This window comes from Paroedura picta, chromosome 9 (assembly GCF_049243985.1).
Source record: "Paroedura picta isolate Pp20150507F chromosome 9, Ppicta_v3.0, whole genome shotgun sequence".
NCBI lineage: Eukaryota > Metazoa > Chordata > Lepidosauria > Squamata > Gekkonidae > Paroedura > Paroedura picta.
The window spans coordinates 56587276-56596076 of NC_135377.1; the positions used below are offsets into that span (position 1 = coordinate 56587276).

General features: G+C 44.2%; 1 long non-coding RNA gene across 2 annotated transcripts; it reads right to left on the minus strand.

Moving 5' to 3' along the window:
• Nucleotides 1–1620: 1620 nt before the first annotated feature.
• Nucleotides 1621–8726, minus strand: LOC143844991 (uncharacterized). Of its 2 annotated transcripts, none has more exons than XR_013234210.1 (4): nucleotides 5753–8726; nucleotides 4552–4589; nucleotides 2896–3069; nucleotides 1621–2572 (listed from the first exon to the last, which is right to left on the minus strand). It is a non-coding gene; the product is annotated as an uncharacterized LOC143844991 (long non-coding RNA). The 2 variants fall into 2 exon arrangements; XR_013234211.1 differs by having other exon boundaries at nucleotides 5691–8726.
• Nucleotides 8727–8801: the final 75 nt, after the last annotated feature.

Here is an 8801-nt window from a genome sequence, read left to right on the forward strand (position 1 = left end):
CCTGCTTAGAACTTGCTTACTCAGGTCATCAGACCTGACATGCAGGTGGAATCAGGCTGACTCATCCAGTGGCTTTTAAGAATCCTGATAGTGGTACTTATTTTCCCAAGATAATTGTTCTGTCAGCTATTTCCATTGTAGGAGTTGCTGCCCAAAGAGCTATCTAGTACAAGCACAGTCCGTTTGTAATGCAATATAGTATGTGAAACTATGAGATCCAGAATCAACAGCATTTCTTGGTCCAAGTTGATGTAGATACATCTCAGATGCTCACACGCCTTCAGATTCTGGCTGATATGGAAATATAGGTTCCATTGCACCCTGTGGATATGATTTATACATACCCCCCCAAGACTATAGAGAGGGGAGGGGAGAGGAGGTTCCCCCAAGGGTTGCTGTTTGAAGTTCTCAAATAGTTTGTGGATTTGGATTTCTCAAATATTTTAGGAATCAGGCAGAGCTAGAGAGAACAAGTTTTAACCTCCAGTTGCACAGACTCTTTTTGGTGTCCCCCCCCCTCATAGAAAAGTGGGGTATGAAAAGGCAACTCTTCTCTTTCTTCTCTCTTATTTGCACTCTGAAAAAAAATGGCACTCATTTAGACAGGAAGCACATTAAACTTTCAAAGCTCACTGAGAAGAAATTTTAAAAATACATTTTAGCATATAAATATTTCTTTATGATTTCTAGCCGTTAAGATGGCTATCATACAATTTGGCAGATGTTTGAGTTTATCAATCAGGCAGTGGTTTCCCCCCCTTTTTCATGAGACTATCATTAAAATCAAATGTATGTTGCTCATTAATACCACTAACACAGGCTAAAACTTCTGGGAGTTCTTGGAGAAGCTGTGCTGCATTCTAATGAACTGGTTTGTTTCACTGAGTAATGAGGCACTGAGATGCAAGTAAATAAAGGGGGGAAAGGTGCGGTTTTGTGGAGAAGTAGCCTACGCTGATATATGTATTTGTCCATAATGGATTTGCTATAATGCACATGATAACATACTGCAGTATAGTTCAGTCTTTTCAATGTTATGAAATTTAATTCCATATCAAAAAAGGCTGCTGGGCCTCATGTGACTGCATTAGACCATTTCTTTTCTTTATTACAAAACTTGTTGTTTCGACTTTGTTTTCAGCTTTTAGTTCTCCCTACCTCTCAACTGGCAAAAACTAAGATCCTTGCACTGAGGCAATTCTGTCTGTGTTTCTGCTGTCTGTTGATACAGACGGGTGCAGGAAGGTCCTTCTGTCTTCGAAAGCTGAACCAGCAAAAAGAACCAGTGGCAGAACCAGTGTTCTTTTCATGCCCATGCAAAGGACAAGTCTTAGGGGTCTGGCACATACAAAGTGGAATCCTGTGTATATATACACCTTTCTAAACCCATGAACATAGAAGGATGTAGTTTATATTAGGATTACGCTGATAGGGAGGTAAATAAATGCAGGGAGCAGCTACCAACAATCTTTGTACTGCTAAGCCGTTGATCCACACAGAAGATGTGTGTGTGTGCTTTAAAAAGCCCAATATTTAGAGAGCAGTCAAATGTTATTTTGAAAACTTGAATTATTTTTAATATCAGAAGTAAAGCAAATTATTTTAGGCAATGAATCGGCTGATTGTTTCTGTTGGTTCCATTGGGAAGCATATTTCCAAATGTGAAGTTCCAAGTAAGGTAACGTTGACAGTGGGTACACCTCTCACACAAGCAACCCCCCCTTACAATTTAATGCAGGTGAGACTGTATTTGTTCTATAAAGGTAAAGGTATCCCCTGTGCAAGCACCGGGTCATGTCTGACCCTTGGGGTGACGCCCTCTAGCGTTTTCATGGCAGACTCAATACGGGGTGGTTTGCCAGTGCCTTCCCTAGTCATTATCGTTTACCCTCCAGCAAGCTGGGTACTCATTTTACCGAACTCGGAAGGATGGAAGGCTGAGTCAACCTTGAGCCGGCTGCTGGGATTGAACTCCCAGCCTCATGGGCAGAGCTTCAGACTGCATGTCTGCTGCCTTACCACTCTGCGCCACAAGAGGCTCATTTGTTCTATAGCCAGTTACATTTTTGGTTTAGCAGGGATGGGGAAGTATGAATTGCAATGGGTGCACACATATGGGTTACTTTTCTGCAACCAGTTGCCTTCAGCAGTTTTCTTACAATCTAGCTGACTTCCACACCAGGCTGTGTCTGGGAGAAAAACACTTCAAGCAAGCAAAGATTTGGAACAGAGCAGGGGTCAGCTCTCCTGCCTCCTGGTTTTGTTTAAAGCAAAGCCCCCACTTCCACTTTTTAAAAATGGAAGTGTCCATCTTTCCTTCTCCTTGTGGCTAATAGTAACTGGAGTAGGGTGGGGGTGGGGGCGGAATTTGTATCAGAGGAAAACAGGAGGCTGCTTAGTGCTTTTTCATGTGAACAAATGAATCCCTGCAGGCTCAATAAACAGTGTACTGAAAGAACCTCCTAATTGGAGAGTACCAAAGTTCAACACAACATTCACAGGACAATATTCAACAAACAGATCCCGATGAGCTGCCCTTGTTTCGATATACTTTGTCAGTGTATAATGCAATCTGCAACAAAATGAAAAAAGATAATGAATATTACACCATTTGCAAAAAGTCTAAAGTAATAGAGAAGATGCAGTTTTCACTAATGATTCTAAATTCCTCGCCAAAAGAGATTACAAACCTCACAAATGGACAAAATGAGATAGAATTGGCAAATGCTCTAATTCTCTCCATCTCAAAGATTGGCAAATGCTCTAGTTCTATCTGTCTCTGTGACGTCTCCGTCTCTGAGACTGGCAAATGCTCTCGTTCTCTCCATGCATGGGTTCATTTGTTCATTATTTACATTCCTTGTACTTCTTTCTCTGGCTTCATAGTGCTCTTACATGATATCAAAGATGATGGGAGATCTCAGTTCTTTGACCAATGTTTGTCACAACCATAGGACCTCCTTCATTAGTCTTTTCACTGATCTGCCATTTCTTGTGTGGTTTTGTGTGTGTTTTTCCTGTTGTGTGGTTCTTTTTGGGATTTATTTCAGGAACTTTGTTAAGAATGCACTACATATTAAATCCGGAAATAAAAAAATCACGTTAGTTGGCCTGTTCGTCATGTAGCAAGGAACAAAGACACATTTAATTAAAATATTTTGAGTGCTGCCTTGGTTATATCGAGAGTAGACTGGGATCAATTAACCGGAGCTAGCACCACTATCGTTACTAAATGCCAGATCCTCTGAAGAGTTAGGGACCCCTGACTCTAATCCCACTAACTTCTATGCATATCTCCCCTACGCACTCCCCAACGTTATTTAAGGATTTCTGCATCAATAGGCAACTTAAAGTGGCTTACCAAGAAATATAAAAATATAATTTAGACAAAGAGAAAAAATTCACTCTACAAGTCCAGTATCCTGGGGTAGTTTAACCAATAATTGTCATAAACAGAACAAAGTTTGAGTTCAGTGACACTGAAGAAAAACGTTTTTTTCAAGATATAAGCTTTTGTGTGCATGCATATATATAATGGAACAAAATTTCCTCATCTATACATGTAGGCAGAGAGAGAGAGAGAGAGAGAGAGAGAGAGAGAGTCATAATGCGTAATTAACTGGGCAATCATAGCTGAGACAGTATGGAGGCAGTTGTCAGAATGTTGTTGTACATAGCTTGATTTGTTGCAGTTTTGATTTTTCATTATTAAACACTGAAAACTTACATATATACGTTCCCTGTTACTTCAAGGTCTCTCAATGTTATTTTTATTACAATTATACAAGGTTCATATTTGCCTGCCTGCCGTTTGGTTCAAGCAGGAGATGGAGAAAAAATGATTTGTGAGCGAATTTTCATTGCAGGTAACAGAGACCACCTTGTGGACTGTTCTAGTTATTGCACAGGGCAGATTTAAAATTCTGAACATTTAGTTTTGACAACTTGATTACTATTTCATACTTTCGGCATATACTTGGACTAGTAAGGGGAAAAAGACCCAAAGGACAATCCTAATGGCTACCGTGGTGAAGACAAGTCAGCTGCCAGAGCAATAGTGATGCTGCCAGTTGGCTTCCTATGAATATAGGAGGGGGAGTGGAAAGTCAATATGCACCTCTTGTACAATGCAGACCACAAAACGAGTGCATTGGAATCCCCACCAATCAAAAAGATGTGGCCTAATTGTCCCCCTATAGGCCACGTGTGAAGGGCATGCACATTGCAGACAGAATGCCCACCTGTCCTCTGGGCAAGAGTCCAACTGGCAGCAAAAATGCTTCCCATAAATAACCCAAGCCTGGCATCCTATCCACTGGACCAAGAAGGCAGATGCGATTGCAGAAGAGTGGCCGTGTCAGTCTATTTCAATGGTCTACAACAGATTTGAAGCGATGAGCTGCAATGCATGACAGCTCATAATGAACTACAAGTCATCAATCTTTAAGCTGTGTTATATTTTCAAGTTGAAAAAACAAAACAGAGATGCATTGGTAACATGAAGATTGACTACACTGCTCCCAGCATGAGATTTCATGAGTCAGAACATACCCCTTTGGAAGTGTGGAGGGGAGACCATCCTGGGAGCCCTATGAGGAAATAACATGGGGTTGTTAAGGGCAGAGAGTAGCAAAGGGAGGAGAAAGAGGTGCCCTAACCTGGATAGCCCAGGCTTGTCAGACCCTGGAACTTTAACTGGGTGGCCTCTGGCAAGTATTTGGATGGGAGACCACCACCAAGGAATAACTGGGTTGTGACACAGATGCAGGCAATGGCAGTCCAGGTATTGGTGACTCCAAACGTCCTGATAATCTCCAACAGAGGGCACATGTAGATGTTAAGTAACATTGTGGAGAGAATCTACCCTGTGGGAGTCCACAAATTTAACTTCTAAGCAGTGATGTGAAATGGACCAATGTGATATAGAACATTTCAGGGAATTAGGTTGTCTGGGCTCAAGTGTTTCACCCCAAATGTTGAAACGGTATTTTTCAGTCGGTGCCCATCCCCAGTTACTGGTAGTTGAAGTTTAATTGCACAGGAAAATTTAGAACATAACATGTCACAAATAAAAGACATTGATTTCTTAACATTTGTTAATTTAATTAAGAATACCCACTATCTGGAACTAGTAAACTGATTTTCCTTTTTTGACAGCTACCCAGAAAGACATTCAGGTGTCAGTCTTCTGTATCTGATTTCAGTAAATAATCTATACATGCTCCGCCATCTTACCCTCACAGGCAGCCTTCTGTCGATTAGGCTGACAGTGTATGGCCCAAAGTCACCAAACAATTTTTAGGACAGAGTGAGAATCTGAACCTGGATCTAAAACTCAGAACCACTACTTTAAAATAATTTTTCACAGAGCATTTTTATAATTGTGTCAATGATGGGTTCTATTAAAATATGGTTTGTATTTTCTGTAATCTGGCTTGGCATATTGCAAGAAACCTGCAAAATCTAGCCGCCACAATGAAAGGATGATGCATCTTCTCATGCATCGGGCACAAGGATAGGAACACACAAAAACCATCCACACAATGTTTTCCTAAATCAACATAGAGCACAATATTGAAACAAAACTTTCCCTTTGAATTTTAAGGCAGAGCTGCATGATTTATCAACAAAGTACAGCCTTCTTCTGGCAGATGCATGAGCAAGAACAGGAAGGCTGTGCATACACCCACCTTAGCACAGCCTTACTGCAGCCTTGGAAGGCAGTTTTCTGCATAGTGAACAGAGCACTCACAGCAAGCCACAGGACAGGAAGAGCCATGGCTCAGTTATACAGCATCTGCTTGGCATGCCAGAGGTCCCAGGTTCAACCTCTTGACATCTCCAGTTAAAAGGATCAGGTCATACGTGACATGAGAGGCAACCACTTTTGATCCTTAGCCACTCCCACTGAGAGTAGACAAACGGATGGTTTGATTCAGTTCCAGTAACTTCGTGTGTTCATTGGACTTTCAGGAGGTTGCCTCATAACGGATTCTTCTGGGCCCAAGTATCAAAGTGAGCGGGTTTAATTTTTATCTTCAACAAGACACACAATGCCTTAGTGCCAAAGTCTAGAGTTTAATCTTTTACAAAGACTGCTTTGATAAGCTTGATAAGCTTCTAAGGCATTCAGCCAGGCAAGCACTGGACCTTTGTCATCTGTCGACCCTCGGCCATACAACTTCCCTAAGACAGCACAAAAAGCAGCAGTGAGAAAAGGGGCGGGGGCTTCTCTCCCCGGGACACCCAACACTAGTTCACCCTGCACAAGACAACTTCAGCATGTAGCACAGGCACCATCTGTTCACAGTTTATCAGTTTTGCATTTCTTTTATAAACTAAACTATCTCCTCCCCTGAAATCCTAATCATGGAAGTTCTCTTTCTTTGAAAACATGCCGATTGGCCACTTGCTTGTGCAAGGTGAAGGGATGACTTGATGCACGAATGAGCTCTGATAACACACAGATGAAGCAGGACATTGAGAAAGCCTCACCTAAGCCCCCTTTCCCCACCGTAAAGAGCACAGTCACAGACTTCTTGGGGAAGGTGATGTACCACATCACTCTTTCAGATCACAGCAAAAGGCACATGTGGTACCACAGTCTATGTGGCCCAAAAACCTGTAGAATTGCCACAAGACTCGCCTGCTGGTGTATTTGTGAAGAAACTCTGCCATACCACAAAACCTGTCCTATGCCTTGATTTTTGCAATACTGAAACCTGGGCGATTACTGCTTGGTTAAACCCACATTTTCAAGTTTCAGGCCCAATTCAAATAGAATACCAGGCAAGCAGGACTATGTAGAACTGCATACACCCAAACAGTGGTTGACTCAGCTGCAGTTGCGAAGTCACTATGGCAAAGAAGGACAGCATAGTTGAGTTGTATGGTGCCTTACCACTGCAGACATGCCAGGAGGCACCAGAAAGGTCTGTGGTTTCCCCATTGAGAGTGCCTCCCCCTCCCCCATGTATATGCCATAGCAATCCTAACAACACTTAGCCATCCACTGAGTGAGCTTCACTTCAGTTGTATCTATTCCATCCACTTCTGCTATTTCACAGGGCTCCAGGCTTGCAAAATAGGTATCAAGCTTGCTTGGAAAGCAGTTCCAGAGTTCAGTGGGGCAGATGCCAGTGGCCCCCCAAACTCCAGTTGCTCCTCATTCTCTACCCAGCATCACAGCTGGCACTTCTAGGTACACTCTCCTGGGACTTTGCCCTATGGCAGGGATGGCCAAACTATGACTCTTCAGATATCCATGGATTCCAATTACCATGAGCATCATGCTGGCAGGGGATCATGGTAACTGTAGTCTATGGACATTTGAAGAGCCATAGTTTGGCCACTCCTGCCCTATGGCATGACCTGGAGCATATTATTGAGTATAGCTGGCTTGTGTTCCCCCATACACACTAGCAGATAGCCTTGGCTATTTGTAGGAGCCTGTGTTGTTGAGATGGTCCCCAGGATGAATGTAAGGCAAAGGAGTAGGTGGGACCAAGCCACCTGGATTCCTGCCTGGGCTCACCTGTCAGTGCATGACTGCTCCTGCGGTTTGCATTTCTGGAGATGGGATACCTGTGAGGGGTCTGACATAAGACATATTAGTCACACAGGACTAACAAGTGCTACAGACCCCTTCTGCAGGGCTAAGTGCCCCCGCTGTGCATTTCCCACCAGCAGTGTGAAACCCTATGCAGTCTAGAGAATTCAGAATCAGAATCCTGTGCTGCATGCCCTGGAATCCAAGTTACGGGGCAACCTGGCCCTGGTTCGTGTGGTGTGGAGAGAGGTGTGTGACTGCTTCTGCACTCAGCACCCTGCCAGGGCTTGCGAGTGTGTGTGTTTTGCAGGCGCCTGTGGTTTTGCACTGATGACACCCAGTCATGGCTTGGCAGCAGGAGGACACTATGCCAGCATCTCTCTGAGTCTGATATGCTGGTACACTAGCTGGCTGCCTGAATGCCTTCCCCTGCAGGTTTGCCCTGTCAGTTCATTGCCTGGGTATATCTGAAGGAAAGTAGGTGTGGGCTTCACCCAAGTCTGCACAAGTGACCCTTGGAAACCTCATCTAGCCCATCTGAACTTTCAAAGGAAGATCCCTCAGTGAACAATAACTACAAGGACGCTAAAATCCACTTTGATTACAGTACACACATATAAAACCTCCAAACAAGGAGGGTCAGTAACAGAATGCCAGACAAAACAGAAGTGTCTTCATCCACTTTTGGAAGACAGTGACTGAAGAGGTAGTGTTTTGTACCATTTTAGACTGCATAAAGCACTCATTGCCTCAGTAAAGATTACTCTTCCCATATGCTTCCAATACCAACCTTTTGGTGGTCCCCAGTCGGAGGGAAGTGTGTCTGGCCTCAGCCAAGGCCTTTTTTGGCCGTGGCCCCAGCCTGGTGATGTGAGCGGCCAGTTGAGACCCTCATAGAACTTGGATAGACCGGGCGTTCCTGGGCTATCCAGGTGAGGACCCAAAAGCCCACCAAAAGCAAACAAGCCTTCTCCCCAAATTCATTAAGCATCATCATCAGCAGTGTGCTTTCAAACAGAACTAGCCTAAAGGCAGATTTGGCACTAGATCCGGTGCACCTGGAGGTGGCCCCTCCAGCCCTGCTCGCTTTCCTTCCCCTCTCGCGCAACGGGGATGTCACCTCCCCCGGCTTCTCCCGGAGGGGTCCCAAACCCTCCCGAAAGGCAGCGCCGGCTGCAGCCTCCTCGCCCCCGCCCGGCCTCCCTCCCCTTGGCATCCCGTAGCGCCGCCCCCTCGGGCCTCCGGGCCGCGG